Raw genomic sequence first — 19,397 nt, 5'->3', positions numbered from 1 at the left:
AAGGGGGGAAAAAAAAATCTGACGTTTGCAGACAAGCATCTTATCGAGCACGCTACACCCTTAACCACGAGCTATAGTACTTCTGGACGTGGAGGCGTGCCTAAGCTTTTAAATATTAACACGTTACTGTCGTGGCGGTCACTGGTGACCGGCACATTGAATTTTGAACTATGGATCACTTTGCTTCGATTTTTACTGCTTGCTGGACCCACAGAGCAATTCGTTGCGTAAATTATTTCGATGATACGTCGTCCACGAGCTCCAATTAGACTACCGAAACAATTTCGTGCAAAAAAGAAGCACTGTTTCAAGTGCTGTCAGTGCAGAGATGGTCGTTAAACAGCGAGAGTGTCACCTGGGGGAGTTCTTGTTCGCTAAACCCGCGGAACATCGACGTACGAACGACCGTTCGAACTTATTTCGACGAAGCGTTGTCTGGGGAACCGTTCCGCGAACGTACGAGATGGGATGCCGATTTAAAATTGAAGGAAACGGGGAACGACGTCGAGGGCAATTTCGGATAACGTACGACTCTCCTCGGAGAGGATTCGATTCGGGTCGTCGACCTTTGTTTTCCAAGAGTCTCTGGAACGAAGCACGGGAAGAAAAAAAAAAGAACAGTTTGCACCGGGACGGGGGTCTCGCGCGACCGTGGATCGGTCGGCGTTTTAATGAAAACGATAAATCGTCGCGTATAAAATAAATTTCCAATGCGGGCCACGGGCAACGCGGCGCCAAATTACGGGTCCGGGACAACGGGAATTCGAAGTGGACGCCCTTTGTATTTACGAGTCCCCGAGAAAAATGCCGCCGTCGAAATTAACGCCGCGCCACGTTCTTAATTAATCCGAAACTCGACGACCGTCGGCGAGCGTGGCAAACGGCAACGGGACGATCCTCACCCCCCCGCCAAAGCGTCCGTTTTATTCGATTTCACGCCTGGAATGCGATTAGCTGCACTTTCCAGCGCGCGCGAAAACACGCGAGAGAATTGGTCCGCCGTGTCTGACCATACACGGACTTTTCTACTGCGACCGTGTCGCGACTTTTCGCCGGGAGAGACTATCCCCGAGCCGTGACATTAAAGAACAGAGTTTCAACGCGTACGTAGGTGGCCAGAAAGAGGGAATTTAGGTTACAAAAGTAAGCAACGTGTAATTCCATTTGCCGACAGGGTATTTAAAAATCGTAATACCGTTCGAGTACGGCAATTAATATTGCAGGGGTTCCTATACACGACGAGAACTTTTGCCTTTGGTTTATAAGACATGAAATATTTCATGGATCTTATAGTTTTCCACACTTACGCTGTATTTATAGCGACCCTTATCACCGTAATAGATTCTGCCTTACCCTGGGGGTTTTTAAATATGTCGAACTGTATCTAACCGCTCGCGTGAATCTGAAATTCACCGATTCGAATATCCCAGACGATAGCGGTGTTTCGTTAGATAATTTTAACTAATACGGATGGGAACTTTACGCTTTTCCCTCGAACGTGCAAACGTTTTCACCCTCTGTTCGACGAACTTCGACGGTCTTGTATCGTAATTTCTGACGGTAGCCAGACGCCGCAAACCGTACGCTGTTTAAGTACGCCCCCTCCGTGGCTCGATAATGCCGGCTAACTCGATAAAAACTTTAACCCACTTTTTATCCAATTATTGTAATATCGCTCTGGAGAACCGGCTGGAATCATACGCCGGGTCCGACGTTTGCAAAACATCTCGGTCCCTTCGTCGATGTCGAAATCGGATCATAAAACGGCGAAGCAACGAACCTCGATCCGTTAATCGACGCGATTAAACCGGTGAAACGGTATTTCGCGAAAACTCGAGGATTCTTCGGGAAATGCGCTCGCCCCTTTGACAGCTTTCTAACGAAGAAGGGGGAGGGAGTTGCACGGTACAAAGCAACGTGACGAATCGTGGCGAAACGTCGCTCCAAAGACTCCGGTGGCAACTTTTATGCATCCCCCGGGGGGATCGTGGCGCGTTCCCTTTAACCACTTGGTTCCGCTGCATTCGCGAACACGAACAGACAGCAGAGGCTGATAAGTGACGCGATGAAAGCCCGATAGGAACGGCAAAATAAACGGGGCCAGCACGATATACAGGGTGACTCGCGGTTCGAAAGGCCGGCGATCGCGCGGCCGAGATACAAAGTCGAAAACGTGGAATAATATTTTTTCATACGCCAGCTTCGTTTCCGTAGAAAACTGAATATCGATGGAAATTCTTAACAGGATAAATATCCGTAAATGGCTCGTTAAACGCCATTTTATTCGTCTCGTGTCCATTCGAATCCATTTTATATACTATTTTGCAAATTTCCATGCTGTCTCGATTATTTCTCGTCAACCGCGAATTCTTTATTTCTATTCCCCAGTTACTAAACGAACAAATTCTCGAAAATCGAACGACCAACGTTGTTGCATTCGTTGCGTCACCGAAGGGTAAGAAACACGATCGAGTGCAAGCGTACTGGACGAGTACAACGTTATTCCATATTCCTGAGATATTTTCGCGAGCTGGAATCAGCACCGGGTTGTACAATCGGTTACGAAACAGCCCCTGTCCGTATGCCAAACAGACCAGGAGAAACGACCTCCCGTTGCTGTCTCATCGTGCCCGTTTAACGATCATTTTCTGCTCCTCCAGCATCGACCGAATCGCGAAATTTCGAGAACCGGAAGCATTTTTACGCGAATTACGGGCCACCAGAAATTTCCATACAGTGGCGATTTGTATTCAGCGCACGCTTTTGTGTCTTCCTAACCGTAAGCAAAGCTCGACCTACGTGCATACTCTGTATTTTTCCTTAATGCACCCAGGACAGCTTGTCCCCCAAAAGCATGCAACGAACAGTCTGTTTGGTTCCATCTCGTAACCTTTCGCGCGTGAAACAAACTAGCCAGCCGCGTCGTGCCGGTATCCTCGGAATGTTTATGTGTCAAGGAAACGATACCCGGATCGGTGGTCAGCGGGAGGAATCCGATAGAGGGGCGAAGAAAAGGCACGGTTACGCGATCCCGAATAATCAGTCGCGTTAGAGCGGACCCCTGTTCTTCTCTCGGATTAATCGTTCGGTCGTTTGGTCCGCATCGCGTCGAGGGAAAGGCAGAAAGCGTCGAAGGAGGTCGAGGCTACGCCGACTCGCCGAATTTCCGACTCGTCCGGCTTCCTCGTCGCGCTCGGTCGATCTCGTCGGCGCTAATTAACGGCTCGATCGAGTCGATAACGCGAGTAAACGAGAACCACGCGCCCCCGAGGCCTAGAAGCCGACCGAGCGCGGTTGTACGAGGTTAGAAAACGGTTCTCGAGTCGAGGTCGAAGGACGAAGATCGGAGATCGAGAGGCGACGAACCGCGTCGAGGGTGAATCGCTCGAGCAAAGAATCGGAATCAGAGCCGCTCCGCTTCGGTTTCTATGGACTCACCTCTAGAGGGAGGCAGGGGCTGGTTGCGGCCATGTTCCTACATGCGTTCGAGCCTCTGCCCTGCTGGCGATTCCCTCTTCGTGCTGAGGCACCACTTTAAGAAAACCACACCACACTCGACACGAAAACGCTCCGTCTCCTCGACGTGAACACAGTGGCTTCCCGCTTTCCGGTTAACGAACGGGAATGGGAAGAAAAAAAAAGGAAAAAAAAAGGAACTACGATATCACCACATACCACCTCTTCCCTCTCCGGGTATCCTCGTTACTTTCGTCTGCGCCTGGCTCCTCTTCGGCCGCCTGTAAACGTCCCCCGGGTTCTTATCGCGTTTCTTCTTCCTGTTGGCCGTTACGCACGGTTCGCGCAAAAACGATCGCTCGCGGTGACTCTGTGTAGAGACTGTAGAGAGGGAGGGAGAGAGCAGAGAGGGGGGACGTGTGCCTCTTCCTCTCTCTCCTATGCTCTAAAACTCTCCCGATCCCTAAGCCGATCCCGATCCCGACGACGGGACGAGCCAGCACACGCACGCCAGCCACTGCCTTCCTTTTCTTCTTCCTCGTCTTCCTCCAGCACCTCTCTTCCGCTCCTTCTTCCTCCTCCTCGTCGTCGACGTCGTCGTCTTTCCTCCCTTTCGAGCCTCCCTCCCCTCCTCCCCTGCGGCAACACACCAGAACGCACTCTCCTCGGTTCCTCTCGCAACGAGGATTCCTTTCTCTCCTCGGCCCTTGCTTCCGCGCCCGCACCTGTTCCTCTTCCACCGCCTCCTCCACCTCCGCCTCCTCCTCCACCTCCTCGTTCGCGTCCACGTCCTCTCCCGTTCCTGTTCCTCGTCGTCGTCGTCGTCGCCGCCGCCGCTGTCAACCGCCACTGTACCACGGTCGCATAACAAACGCACTCGCGTCCCTCAGCGTATCCGAGGGCGATCGAGCGCCGACCACCAGAACCTTTCTACCCTTGTTTCACCGATCGCACACCCCCGTACGTTAGCCCAGCTACGACCCACTCGCGTTTATCCACCGGTGGGCGATCGCTCGCGATTACGTACGCGCGAGATCGGACGATCCGCGATCCCCGATCGAAAAAGGAAGCTCCGACCGAGCCAGGGGAGGTCTCCGAGCCTCTGCGAAACCCGGAATATCGGATGGGCCTTCTTCTCCGTTCCCCGTATCTCTCTTGTCCGTTTCACTCGGCCGGAAGTTCACGCACTACCTACGTTCCCCGAGCGTCGGAGCTCGTGGCCACAGCGGGACGGTCGCTCGACTACGCTCTCTCGCTCTTCCACCACCACCTACCCACGGCACCTCCGTCCCTCGCCCTTCTCTAACTCTTTCTCTCTCTTCTGCCCCCACTACACCTACGCCAACCGTCCTTCTCCCACTCGCGATCGGACCTTTCCGTCTATCTCGAGCACTCAGACTCTCGCGATTTCTCTCTCCGCGAGCTTTCCTCCGGCTCCCTTTCGACCGTACCTTTCTTCGGGACTCTCCGTTTCTCTCGCGACTTCTCGCTCACTCTTACTCGCTCCGGTTGACTTTCCACCCCGCTGTACCAGCCTCGATTCTTCCCTCTCTCTCTCGGTTGCGTTGCACCCTCAGGTGGGGGTGCACAGGTGCGTACCGACGGAGAACCGGAGCCCCGAGACTCTGCAGACGAACGCTCTTCTTTACGCGATGATCGACGACTTCGTTCTCACCGATCGACGGTTCGCTCTCCACTGATCGATTCGAAATCAGCTAGCAACGGTTCAATCGCGATCCAACGGCTCGGTTTTTTCTACTGTTGTCATCGTCGTTCCCGGGCGTGTGTGTTCCATACGTCGTGCGTGTGCCACTGGCAGCGAAGTTTGTAAACTACTTCTTGCTTATAGTTCCCGTGCAACGTGTACGACGCCTATTAGTCCGTCGTCGCCGCGTGTCTTCGCGCGTAACGCTACAACGGCCACGATTCGAACGCTGACCAGAAATCTGCTTCGACCCTTCGTAACAATATACAGAGCGGCGGATAAAATTCGTTACCACTCTCGAAGCAGGTAGAAATTGTCATAGATGGAATAATTAATATTTACGGAGGCATAAACAGTAACTCGCGCGCTTCTGGAGCTATTGTGCCGTGTTATTATTAATTTATTAACGGGAACAAACCCTTTAGTACAAAAGATTTAATATGTAAGGAACTACAAATGTTTACATAGTCAATATATTAATTTACAATACGTTGCAAGGATAATTTCAGACTTATTATTATCATCTGTCTTTCGTGTATCATAACACAGGATTATCAAATTACGACACGTTCGCAGTCGTTATAGAATTCTAATGTACAATTTATCTTGTTAAATATTAACTCACGTCCCCCTGGTACCAGTTTTAATCACAACAGGGGAAAGAAATGTAAAATTGCAGGAAACCACCAGGGGTTGGAATCTCATCCCCCCGTTAGGAAAGTGAGATTAAAACGCCTCGAATGAAATTTCACAGCCAGAGGGTGGAACGTCGATGCGTTTTGGCGGCGTACGAGCGCGTTTCCGCGCGCATTTTCGAACCGGAACCCCGCATAGGGGTGGTTGCGTGGTGGAGACGCCAGGTGTCGGGGCGCACGGCGTCCCGTGGAAGGTGTGCGTGAGAATTCGTGACCGTAAACGAGCTTTCGGTGTCCGTGGTGTGCGTCGAACCGATACTGCCGGCAGCGGTGGAGCATGCGCCGCGACGCTGGTCGTCGGAGTTTCGGGGTGCACGAGCGTTCCATGCAGTCCGGGCGCCCCGTCCACCCCTCTCGAGCTTTCGAATAATTCATGGAAAACCGTTGTTTTCCGGTTCCTCGCGTCCCCCGACCGCAACGTCCGCAATCTCCGTGCATACGCGACTCGAAAGTTGAATATTTTTTGGACTCGCGAAGGGTGTAACGCCCTTACGCGATGGAAGGAGCCCCGGTTCAACGATCCCGGCGCACGAGGAGCGTTAATTACCCTCGCGAACGAAACGAGGTAACGGCCGAGTCGTCGCTAAACGACCGCTATAAATTTCCGTCGCGCGGCTGTCGGCGCTCTTTATCTCGATGACCGTTTTCTTCGTTTCCGCGGAGGAACTGATCGCCTCGATGACTATCTTCTCCCCGGGGGTTTACTCGAACCTCGCGGCGCGTGATCCACCCGCACACACGCTCGCGGGACGAATGGACCTACCAGTAGATCGAACCATCGACGGTTTTTTATTCATTTACTAGGATTCGACCTCTTTTTGCCGCCGACGTGCGGATACAACGACGCACAAAGCAAACGAGATCGTCGACGCGATTAACGGGGGATCAATTTTTCTCTTATCTGGGATCGAGCAGGAGGAACAGCCCGAGCAATCGTATGTTATTTTTACGTCTTTTTCGAATCTTACTTCTCGAGGTTAACGAAATAAATGGCCCGCGAACAGCCCCGAGCGAAAAGAGCGAGAGGATCGAATTTGTTCTGAATTTACGCACACGTGAAATTAACCCCGAGTGCTCAGGTGAAATAATTGGAACGTTTAGCGGTGTTAAAGATAAAAAGTGTCTCGAATCCTCGCGGTCTCGAAGGTGGTCGATTTTACACCGGGCAGAGTAATGGACCACGCGGCTGAACGTCGGTTTAAAACGAAATACGAGTCGTCCCTGAAGAGGTGATTGACGCGTTGTGGGGCGATTACCATAAATTGCTTCGAGGTTGCAGAGATTATTGCTCGAGAGGCGCGGAGCGTCAATCACATAAGAATGCATGATTGAACGACGATTACGAAATAATGGGTTTCATTGGGTACAATGAATCGTAATACGACTTCGGTGATTCGGATTACCGGCAGATTGAAAATAAACGAGGCACCGCTTAACGGGTAATGAACAAAGTACATACGCCGAACCCTCCACCGTTGAAAATCGTTCCAAGTAGGCCGCTATCTATTCATCGCTAGGCGTATCTATCTATCTCGTTAACCAAATTACCTACCCGTAGAATAGAATATCTGCCGCGGCGAGAAATAGAATCTGCTCCTCCGTCCCTGTAATTACGCTATCAATGCGCCGCGAAAACAATCGCAATCAACGACGAACCGATAAATCTCCGCGCACCGTCGACGACGGGTCCTTATTTCTCGACGAACGATCGGTCCAAACCTTTGAACCGCCCAAACGTCCCGTAATTCACTGAACAATACAAAAAGTAGACGATACACATCGTGTTCTCTACTGTAAATATTTTATATTTACGATATATATGTGCGTCTCTATTGAGAAATGTTTTTAAGGGGTAGTTTTTACAGCCTGCGGCTGTCCAGTAAATCCATTTGCATAAATTCGTTGAACTGAAATATACACACACCTGTGCCTCTATTCGGTAATGTTTTTAAGGGGTAGTTTTTACAACCCGCGAGAAAGGATGAATTCCGTTGACCAGCCTGTGGCTGTCTAATAGATTCTGCATAATACTCTATCGGGACCCAGGATTTATCATCGACCAACTATGTATTACTCCATTTATTTAACCGATTAATTCCGCATTCTAACTTCGAATTACCAAACAAATCGAAAGACATCTTCTGGAACAGGTAGAAGTCAATAACCGAGCGAGTACCCGGTTATCCGACAACCGGAGGTCCAAAAGACGATTTGTGGGGGGGGGGGGGCGAGAATTGGTAATCTCGTGGATCGTTGTGTGCCCTTTGAGGCGAGTCAGCGATGCACTCGCGTAGTAGCGTAGCGTAAGGTAACGCGATCGGCTACGAGGAAGAAGGAAGCGGAAAGCAGCTCGCTGGGGGGATGGGAAACGGTGGGTGGAAAGAGAGAGAAACGCGGAGGCAGAGGGTGCAAACGGGGGGACAGAGGAGGCGGGAGAGTCGGAGGGTCGTACGTATCGCATCAGGGTGTATGCACCGAAGAGGGGTAGGCCGCGGCGGGGGTCACGGAGTGCGCTGACCTACTGTTCCACATTCGTCGTGCACAGCAGCCTTTCCGAACTTCGTCGCGGAGCGAACCCAGAAACCCAGAACGCTGCCCCCCCTCTCGCGTCCCCCAGCTCCTCCACCCCCCTAGACGGTTCTCCTGCTCGTTCGCGCGAGCATCGTGCAACCCTCTCGCTTCCGTTCACGCGCCCCCTGTCCTTCCTGCCGTCTCGCGGATTTAAAGCTGAATCCTTTATACCGTGGAATCGCGCGGAACGGCGCAGCCTTCCGGGCGCATCGCATCGCATCGCCACCGGTTCTCTTTGTTTTTTTCCCCCGTTTTCGAAATGCACGCGACACGCTTACCCACCTCCCCCTCCGAGTCGTGCGGGCGCTACACCGAACATTAATCGAAAACGTAGCCCGAAGTAGTCGCGGGCAATTTCAATCGTCGGTGTTCTACGATTTTAAATAAGACGAGGAACGGGAGTCCAAAATGTTTTTGCGGGAATCGCGACTGGACGATTCATCAATTCTTTTTAATAATGCATCGACTCTCATCAATGTCGTTTCCGTTTAAATTATTCAACCCCCGCGATGAGCACTTCCCACGCTGCGTCCATTGTTTTCTATCGTATTATTCTACACCAAGTATTATAGTTTACGATCCGATCGAGTACTTTCTGAACCAGGCCAAATTGTGCTGCACTTTGGCTGTATCTGGTCACCCATTTTTGTGAAAAATTGCTTCGTCGGTTAAAGTTTTAGCATTGCAGCGTCAAATTCCGCACGCGAACGGAAGGTTATGATAATTTCAACGACAAATCTTCGCTATCTGTCCAGGATAATTTTCTAACAACACAGAATGTTTTGCCTTCAAAACCCTTTGGAAGAATTCTAATAGTTACAAAATTACCATGGATGCTATCGATGCAAATAATCGTTTCAAAGGAAGTGGAGGATGGAAAGCAATTTGAAACGGGGCGATCATCTCGTGGGAAGTCCTTGACTCGCAACTGTTGCTAACGAGTTTCTTACACCTTATGGATCTTACCAGAAGTCAAAAAGCTCGATTTTTTAACAAAATTACCATAACCTTACGTTCGCGTGCCGAATCAAATGGATCCTGCAATATCGAAATAATGTTTAAAGCCATTCTTCGTAAAAATGGCTGGTCAAATACAGGGTTAATCCCCTGCAGTTCGTACAGGCCAAGAAACGTGAGCTCGTTGAGTTTCGGAGAGTCGACAAAGGCAAACTGACACATGCCCTCTTTCTCGATTCTCCGAAGCTGCCCCAAGTAATTTCGGACCGTCTCATGTACTTTTGAATTTTCCTACAGGCCTCTGATGACCATTACTGACCACTGCTAATACTTCTGACAACGTATAACGATTACTACTGACTAATGTCAGCCTCTGCTGGTCTCTACTTGCTTCTGCTGACCTCTACTGACCACTGCTTACCACTCCTAATACTTCTGACAACGTAAAAAGATTACTACTTGCTATTGCCTGCCTCTGTTGGCCTCTGCTGACCACTGCTGACCACTTCTGATATATCTGACAACGTATAACGATTACTACTGGTTATTGTTTGTCTCTGCTGACCACTGCTGACCACTTCTGATATATCTGACAACGTATAACGATTACTACTGGTTATTGTTTGTCTCTGCTGACCACTGCTGACCACTTCTGATATATCTGACAACGTATAACGATTACTGCTGGTTACTGCTAGCATCTGCTTGCCTCCCGCTATCCTCTGCTCGCCTCTGATGGTCTTTGCGTGCATCTGCTGACCACTGCTTCTACTTCTGACATGATATATACGTAATAACGTTTGTGTAATATAAATTTAAAGTGTTCTCATCATTTTTACCTTTCGTTTCCTCTCCAAATTATTCCCTTCTTGTTTCTCTCGCAAGCGCTCGATCGACCCTCCGTTTCTATATATACACTCTTCGACCGACTTCTAAATGGGCCATTCGACTATGGAACGTCCTGGGAGCAACACGTACCGGAGGATGGAGTCCACTAGCAGACGTTCTGGCGGCTACTAGAAGAGAGAGAGGGAGGGGGACAGAGGCCAGCAGAGGCCAGTGGAGGCTGACAGTGGCTAGCAGCAAGGTAGTAGTGATCGTTATACATTGTCAAAAGTATGAGAAGTAGTCAACAGCGGTCAACAGAGGCCAGCAGAGACCAGTAGAGGTATGTAGAGACCAGCAGAGGCTGACATTAGTCAGTAGTAATCGTTCATAAGACGGTCCGAAATTACTTCGGGCAGCTTCGGAGAATCGAGAAAGAGGGCACGTGTCAGTTTGCCTTTGTCGACTCTCCGAAACTCTACGAGCTCACGTACGCGTGATCTGGCATAGTGTGAGAAAGTGGAATGAGGTGTCCCCGGTGCACCCGGGACTCCGTTTGGCATCTCTGGCATAAAGTCAGTGTCTCTGCGATGCGAAGGGACGTCACTAGGACGTTTCAAAGAAGGAACTGATCAGCCCCAAGCTAGAAACAAGAAAGCTCTTTTGATCCAACCAAGGGTACGCATCCCTGGAATATCCGAATATGTGAAACTCTTAAAAAATAATTATTTACTGTACTCGATTTCGACGAAGAAAATTACCGTATTTTGCGTCGTTTCGAAACATCGTGCACATCGATCGTTCCCTTCGCAGAGATCGCGTTCAACCCTTTACAAGCCCAAACCAAACAGATATTATACATTTAAAAATCACAAAATACAACAATACAACGATAAAACGCTTAAAAGCGTTGGGAGCTGTCGGCAACGAAACTGAAATATAATTCGAAGAGCAGAAGGTTAACGGTGCAAGCCTTTTGGGTCGATTCGAGAATTGATTTCTCGATCGTTACGAATCGCGCGGAGGGGGACCGTGTTCGTGGAGTCGTCCCGGTTCCAACGGGTCCGGGATTTCCAGGAAAGTCGAGGCAGAGATCCCACCTACGCCGGGGAATCCGTCTCGGAGCGCCACGTATATCTCTCGGACTTCTCTCCGGTTTTATTTGGGTCGTTTGGCAAACTATCGTTCGCGGTACGCACGACTTGCCCGCGGACCGAGACGATACGATATCCCCCGGTGCACGCGAACGCGATAAAATCAATATGTCCGTGCTCCTCTCTCTTTTGTTCCCTACGCTCTATTATTTCTTTTTCGTCGTTCCTGCCCGAATTCGCGCCGCGCCGCCATCGATTAAACTTCCCCAAAGTCCCGATGGGGGTGGACCAGGGACCGGGGGAGGGGATCGATGCGCGACAGGTACTAAAAACCACCTGAATCTTTTCTCCTCCACACCTCCCCCCCCCCTCCCCCTCGCGATCGAACGGCGCACAGAATTCGAACAACTCCACTTACCATCCCCTATGTTATTTACCCTATTAAAAGCATCGCTTTATTCGTCGACGTCGGTTTTGATTCGTATTTCTTTCCGCGCGTTTTGCTTTCAGACGAGTATTTACCAACGGAGGAAAAGCGAATCGGCATAACTGCCATTATTGCTACGATTCTAATACCTATTGACATCGTTTTCCATACCAATATCGATGATCTCTCAATACACGCACGACGGCACTCTTAACGGGTATAAAATACCAAGATTTCACGCTTTGGTATCTTCTGCAGGACTCGGAAACCCTGAGAGAAAATATAGTTTCGCCAAAACGTCACCCACATATGGACGACATGATTTTTCGCTAAGGAAGTAAAGCAATTAATTCCCAAGATTAGATGTTAAAGAAAATAAATGTCAATAGGACTCTTGAATTTTAACGAGTCTGTAAAAATATCGATGGGTTTGGTCTGGCAGTCAAAGCGTTAAGTTAAGCAACACGAAAAGTATCCTAAAGTAGAATGCGGGGACTAATTTACGTGGGTGGATCGTCGACGCCTCTTCGCCGGAGAAAAATGCGCTGCGTCGACGCTGGCCTCGAAATAAATCTCGAATATCGTTGTAACAGCGTCCGTGGATCCCCGGGTGACGCATCGTAATCGCCCACGCAACGTTCCCCGCGCGACGTTTCCCGGTTTCGGGGATATTAGAACGGCCCCATTAAATTCTCACGAAGGCTGCGTTCTTGGAACGATCCTTTACCAGAAATCGTACAACGACCAAACGTCCTTTCCTACCGGAAACGTCGCGACGTCGCGACATCCTACGAGGAACGCGAACCGTTCGAACGTTTATGTTTTAATTGAATATCGACCGACCGTATTAATTCGGGATTATCGCGACCGGGGAACTCGCGGTTCCGAAGAGTTCCCATTTGTGTTCCGAGCCGGGGCACAATACCGGCCAATAAACTGGCCATTTATAGGTTTTCCATTCCGGACCGGTGATTGAAGCCAATTCGAGTAGCGCTTCCAACGATTGGAAACGACGCGATAAAAACTTCGCCGCACGGCCAAGTATAATAATTGCTGGGCTTCGAGACGACCCATCAAACGATGACGTTCTCGCGATCCTTCCAAACAAGGCCGAATCTCCCCGCAAAAATGCTACCCCCTTCTGGGAATTAAATCTTCTGCCAAATGATAGACGAGAAACTATTTTATTCGTTTTACTACCTGTAACTTCCACTGCATTTATGGTCGTACGTAGGAATGATCTGCGTGATCTGAGTATCGAAAGGTGATTTGTTTCGATGTAGTTGAAGTGTGAGCTGAAGAGGTCAGTATTTTTTTTTATTTATTAATCAATCCCAACAAAAGGAGAATCCCGACGTTACTCTCTCCAGAAAATAACATAATCGTGCCTCGAGAGCCCCGTACGCACGCTCGACGGGAACTTTTAATCAAATTCGTCGCGGTTTACGATCGCATAAACATCCCTCGACGAAGAGTTTGAACTTGACGAGACTTGCAAACGCGCGGGAAACTTGGACCGTGGAGTTTTTCCGCGGCGATTTCTGCGCTCTATTTACCCCGAACGAACCCGGGCGAGCATCGCGGGGATCTTCGTAGGACGACGGACACCGGGAGTCCGCGGAAAACAGGTCCGCGAGGGGGATAAAATACGATCGCCGGGCTGATTTACGCGTTTTCGCCGCTCGCGTGACGTCAGCTGGACAACGATCGATGTTATCGTTCCCAGTGATAACCGAGGGAAAGCAAGGGACCGTCGTCCATCGATCTGTTTTTCCACCGTGCGCTAAAGGCAACATAAATACTCTCTATTTATAACCCTAAACAACGACTATGGTCGCCGCGAACGGCTTTAGAAAACTCTTTGGGGTGAAAATAGACGTTGCATCCTCCAGGGGGGTGGGGAAATTCGTCGAATTCAGGGCCAGGAGTTTAAAACTCACTTTCGACGCCGGAACCAAGCATATTATGAGCAATGGCTGATAGAAAACTTTATCGGTTCGATTTACGGGGAATAAATTCACCCTCGAGGCACGGGACGCCGTCGTATGGGGGTTTGTAGGTTACTGTAGGGTCGCGGCTGAACATGGGGTTTTGATACGCACAGGGGTTGCTGGCAAGGGGGAACGTTCGAGCGATAGAGACGCGGGGAGGGTGAAATCTGGGTCGCCCTGCACCGCGTGCGCCTCGAAAACTCGGTCAAGTTTTCTGCACCTGCAGGTCGAACGCCGGGCCATTCGCCGTCGTCTTCGTCGTCGTTGGATTTTCTATTTGCGATACCGTTGTCCCTGCCGCTTACCCTCGAACCCTCCCAGACCCTCGTGTTGTTCTCTTCCTTCCGCGTCCTCGCTACGAAACCATTTCGACGACACCCCATTAGCGAAACTCGACTCGATCGCTGCTTCGATTTTAACCCTGACGCGAAGTCTTTTTATAAATGTCTTTTAAATAGACGCGTTGCACGACAAAAGGTGTCTATCGTACGACACAGGGTGTTTTTCTAAATATACTGCTACGGGATGAAAACTTTCGACGCACCCCTCGGAATACAATTAAGTTTGGAATTGTGAGCAGATATCTCGAGTGTGATTTTTGAAGATCGAATTTGTATAGTCGCGACCTTCGATAGGGTTAAATCTGGTCGATCTTCCCCGATGGATTTCCGCGGATGGTCGTCTTCGTTACAGACTACGCGCGTCAATGGCGACGATGTAATTTCCTCCGCAACGCAAAGCACGTGCATCGTTATGGTCGCGTTACGCGCGATTCAATGATTCCTTGGTGTAACTTTCCTCGTCAAACGTTCCCCGTGTACGCCTAGCGATCGACAACGAGAACGTCGGACATCCTTTGCCCCGCCCGCGTCGTAAAACGTAGCCTCGATCAGTTTATCGATTTCAATTACGAGCAAGATCGATCCCCGCTGGCAATAAGAGCGTTATCTGCGTACCTAATTTTACATCTAGTTCAATCTCACCTCGTTTACCGCTTAAACAATTATCGCCAAGTGGATGTAGTTTTCTACAGACTTTAAACAGGCGTTGGATACGGTGACAATTTTAATTTGAGAAGTAGCCTTGGCATCTCAAGAATCTACGTTAGGGTGTTGGAATAAGGAATTTTCATTAACAACTTAGTTTTTGCACAGTTGAATCTCTATACAGACGATCGGAAATTGTTTAGAGGATAACATTAATGGCTCCTATATGTATCGTGCACAACGAGGTCATAATAAGCTCCTGTCCTGGTGCGAATATAACAGACTTAACCTTAATATTTCAAAGTGTCACGCAATCGAGGCTGTTTCGTAATCGTCAGATAATTATGTACCCTTATATGCTCGATAATGTACAGCCATCGATGGCATCTGTGACCCGAGAGTGACCCACGATCACCATTTATCGTTTCCCAAACACAGAAACTAGATTGCTTCATTCTATACTCAATAGCTCCGTCTTTAAATACGAAAAGCGTGATATAGTAGTTACCTCGTAACTATATCCAGAAAAAATTCTATAAAACGATCCACAGCAGTAAATTTCGTTAGCCTTTGATCAATTTTCTAGACCACTCTGACCCACCTGTACTCCGTAAACTCCGCGTCAGAGACGACAGAGTCCCGAGCGATTTCACACGACATCCAGGAGCAACTTTTTGCCATCGTTGTCCCCGATTCCCAACGTTGGTCCCCTGTCGCAAATATTAATTTGCAATTCGAGCTTCTTCGCGCCCCAACGACGAAACGCCCCCTCGTTTCTACGATAACTCGCGCGATCGTAAAACAATGGGTACGAAACGAGCGTTTGCAATTTCATCCCACCCACATTTGATCTCTTCGAACAAAATCGTTCGATTTTCCCGAGTCGATCGTCAGCAGTTACGGGGGAGGGGCGTCGCGACGACCGTTCGAGCAAACATTTTTGCGGGACGATCGAGGAACGAAATCGCGGGCAAACATTTGCGGACGCACGGCCGCGGCCGGTACGCGAATTAAGCGGCAAATTAATTGGTTCGTCTTGGAGAGCGGCGGGTCGCTGTTTACGCGAGTATCGATTACTAATGGCTGTTTGCCCAGGTTTCGAACCTGCTCTCGTTGCCTGCCTCCCTGGAACCACCATAACCCGATATTGGATTCCGTCCCGTCGCCATTTTCCTACGCGTACGTAAGTCCGAGCGGGGAGATTTCCAAAATTCTTCTCCCGTAAAACGCGCCTCGCGTCAAATGATTACTTGAGAGCCGAGAGTCGATACTCAAATTCGGATAAACCTTCGATCGAATCAATGCTTTTTCTACTCTTATAAAGTCCACCAAATGTGCATCGACAATAATACGTTCGACTACAGTTTCAGTCGTATCGACTCCATAATTACTCCAGTTTCATTATCATTCTAATAATAATTATTGTTCGACTCCGGTAAAAGCTGTGCACTCGCGTACAATACGTGTACACGTTTTATCGTATAATCACGCTGGTGTCGGATAATACGCGACCGACGTTATTGGTCATTTCTATTCGCCGCGAATTCAGATTTTCAATCGCCTCCCGGAATTTGTTCCATACAAAATTCTTTTTTGTCCCGAACCGTTTTGGTAGACGCCTCCTCGATGGGCCACCCTGTATGCACGCGTGTTTACCTGGCCTCGCGTCAGCTGTTCCGGGAAGGAAATCACTTAGTACGCAAGTTCGAGCTGTGCCTGTGTCGCGTAATCGAAACAGGTGAAGCAACGAGAACGGTCGTACGCTATTGTTGGAACGATCGGGATTGGTATCGCGTGACGTCGCACTCGGCCAAAAATTATTACCCCAATTACCTTAATTACCGCGGTCCCTGCACTTTTTTCTGCACGAAACGAGGACTGGGGGGAGAGAAACGGCGAAACCTTTTTCCCTCTGTCCGTGCACGCTCGATTCGCGGGGGTATTTTCGCGAAAGCGGGATGAAAAGGGACAAAAGCGCGGCGGAGCGACGGGACGGGAACCGAGAGAGGCAGAGAGAAATCGATCCCAAGTACGCGTGCACTTTGACAACCTGACCACGAGGATGCATTCAATGCACCGTTACGTATTGTCCGACGATATCGTTTCTGGGGGGTTTTTCTGCCCCCGAGTTTTCAAGGAAGACCACCTCGCGAGTCCCGGTTAGAGCGTTCCCCGACCCTTTTCGCCCTGGCGCGTCTTTGCGGGATCTTTTCCAGGCCAACGCCTCCCCCCCTCGCGGCCACTAACGCCTCGATTCTATTCAAGGAGAAATAATCACTGCTGGGATGAAAAAAAATGCTCCCACACTTTCTATAAATTTGAAAAAATCCGGGGAAGTTAATCTTGTCGCTTTCGCGCGGCCCTGGAAGACTCTGCCCTTCCCGAGGGGCGCCTACCACCACCGTTAGGAAGGCTTACAGGAGAGGAACTCCCGTATTTGTTGTTTTAATAATAATGGTAATTTACTTACGGGCATGAAACTCTTTGATATACATTGTACGTACAAACGGGAGTTCACGCGATTACAGTTCGAGCTCAGCCGGGGGTGCGTTCGTGCGGAACTACTAAAACTGAATTTCCCGAACGAGGACGCGGATCCGCGTCGCGAGTTCACGGAATTGTTAAAATCATTTACTTCACTGATACAGAATTCTGTTCCCTTAAAGAAAACGATAATATCTAAATACAATTATGAGAAAATTGATTCCAATAGAAAATATTGAGATTGCCCAAAATTATCTATCAACGAGTTACCCCTTGTCTTACAATGACGAGTCTGACTCGTTACAAATTCTTCCTGTCAAGTTTCACAATCATGCCTTATTATATTAAAATCAACACCTTTTTTACAAATCTATTATTTTTCGTGGCCATTCCTTGTACGAGCAAATTTAAACAAAATTAAATAATCTACGTTTAAAGAGCTATTCGGAATTAAATCGTGCGCCAAGGGGTTAAAAAAGATCTCGTACGATAACTTTGAGAAACTAATCCAATTACCACCCCCCGACGACTAAAATTATTCTCTACTCTATCAACGAGTTACCCCTTGTCTTACAATGACGAGTCTGACTCGTCACAAACTCTTCCTGGCAAGTTTCACAATCATGCCTTATTATATTAAAATCAACACCTTTTTTTACAAATCTATTATTTTTCGTGGTCATTCCTTGTACGAGCAAATTTAAACAAAATTAAATAATCTACGTTTAAAGAGCTATTCGGAATTAAATCGTGCGCCAAGGGGTTAAAAAAGATCTCGTACGATAACTTTGAGAAACTAATCCAATTACCACCCCCCGACGATTCTCTGTCGAAACTCTGGCTATGTTTCCGCGTCGCGTTTTCGAGCCCCCTTTCGATCACGGTGGATCCCCGTGGCCGAGATCCCCGTTGCACAGGCAGCCCCTCGTCCACGGTTCATCGTCTTGGTCGTTTCCGCTTCTATTCCGCCTCGAGGAGATAATAAGTGCAACGAGGTGCGCCGCGTCGTCGGGTCTCCAGCGTAGACCTTCATTCGCTGATGGGATCGTGAAACGTTGTCGAGGCTGAAGGAGAGAGCCCCCGAGGGCGGCGGGGGCGGAGGACGGCGTCGTTGCGGCCCGATAGAAGGGATGGACGGGGGCGAGAAAAGGGTGGAGGGGAACGAGGAGATGGAAGAGGAGCCGTGGCTGGTGGACTTGCTGTTGGCAGGGGTTGGAGAAAATGTGGGACGTCGAACTCTCCTGGACTGCCTACCCGGCCACCCCCTCGCTTCTCCTCGCGCTCGATCCACCCTTCGCTCGCAAACAGCACCCTCCCCCCTCCCCTTCTCGCCCCTTTCTATCCATCGTATCCAGTAACGGCCGCGTAGATCGCGAGAGATTCCGACAAGCCGCCACCGCGATACGAATATCGCGACTCTCCCTTCACGGACGTCGAAACTCCCCAAGAACACCCACACGAAACTAAATTATCAGATTCGGGAGCTAGTTATTCGACGCCTCCAAAATTCGACGCCCCCTTTTCATACTCTAATCACAGCGGGTCTTTATGCAAATTCATGTTTTTATTAATCCCTTGGCTTTTTAATTTAACCCCTTACACTATTTAATTTTGTTTGAATTTGTTCGTAGAAGGAGTGGCCACGATAAAGGACAGATTTGTTTTACGAATACCTCGCGAATGCAAAAATGTGTGTTAGCACATGATTATGAAACTTGGCATCAAAAACTTGCGAGTCATCGTACGACAAGGGGTTAATAGATTCAAAGAGAGCATTGTGAAGGGGTGTCTCAAGCCCTAAATATAATAATTCGTGTCTCCCTTGAAGTATTTCTCAAGCCCCGCAAGAGTAAATTGAAAATTCGAAACTATGTCTGATCGATATCGCTGTTTCTACTTGCGCCGAACTTCTAGTCGCTCGAAATCCGTGGAATTCGCGACGTCCCGAACGCGGTCCGCAACTTTCCCTGTTTTTGATCGTTAACAGGTGCCGAGCAATTAAAATTACGCCGTTGTTGGGCCCAGCAGTGAAATTAACCGCGCGATAACATCGGCGAGCCCCGATAAAGGCCGAGATCGACGATCGAGCGGAAGAATTTAATTACGGAAACTCCCCGGGACGAGATCCACCCGCGAAAATCGAGAATCTTGCTGGCAAACAAGCGAAATAAAACGAAAGATCCCGGGGGCGACGACGTAGAGGCGC

The 19,397-nt window shown here is 49.3% G+C and overlaps 1 protein-coding gene across 24 annotated transcripts in view; it reads right to left on the bottom strand.

The window, feature by feature from the left end:
• The window catches only part of Cac (calcium voltage-gated channel subunit cacophony), a 149,577-nt gene that overhangs the window by 75,564 nt on the left and 54,616 nt on the right, over positions 1 to 19,397 (bottom strand). The window contains exons 1-2 of one of the 24 annotated variants that reach the window (XM_076771220.1): positions 3,676 to 4,681; positions 3,439 to 3,532 (exon numbers count right to left, since the gene is read on the bottom strand). The exons of 21 other annotated variants lie outside the window; for them this stretch is intronic. The gene's annotated coding sequence lies outside the window, so the exon portion shown is untranslated. Of the gene's footprint in view, positions 1 to 3,438; positions 4,682 to 19,397 lie in introns of those variants that run through there. 2 more of the 24 variants (XM_076771219.1, XM_076771221.1) reach the window with 2 other exon arrangements.

The sequence above is a fragment of the Colletes latitarsis genome, chromosome 8 (assembly GCF_051014445.1).
Source record: "Colletes latitarsis isolate SP2378_abdomen chromosome 8, iyColLati1, whole genome shotgun sequence".
NCBI lineage: Eukaryota > Metazoa > Arthropoda > Insecta > Hymenoptera > Colletidae > Colletes > Colletes latitarsis.
This window is presented reverse-complemented; position numbering and strand designations above follow the sequence as displayed.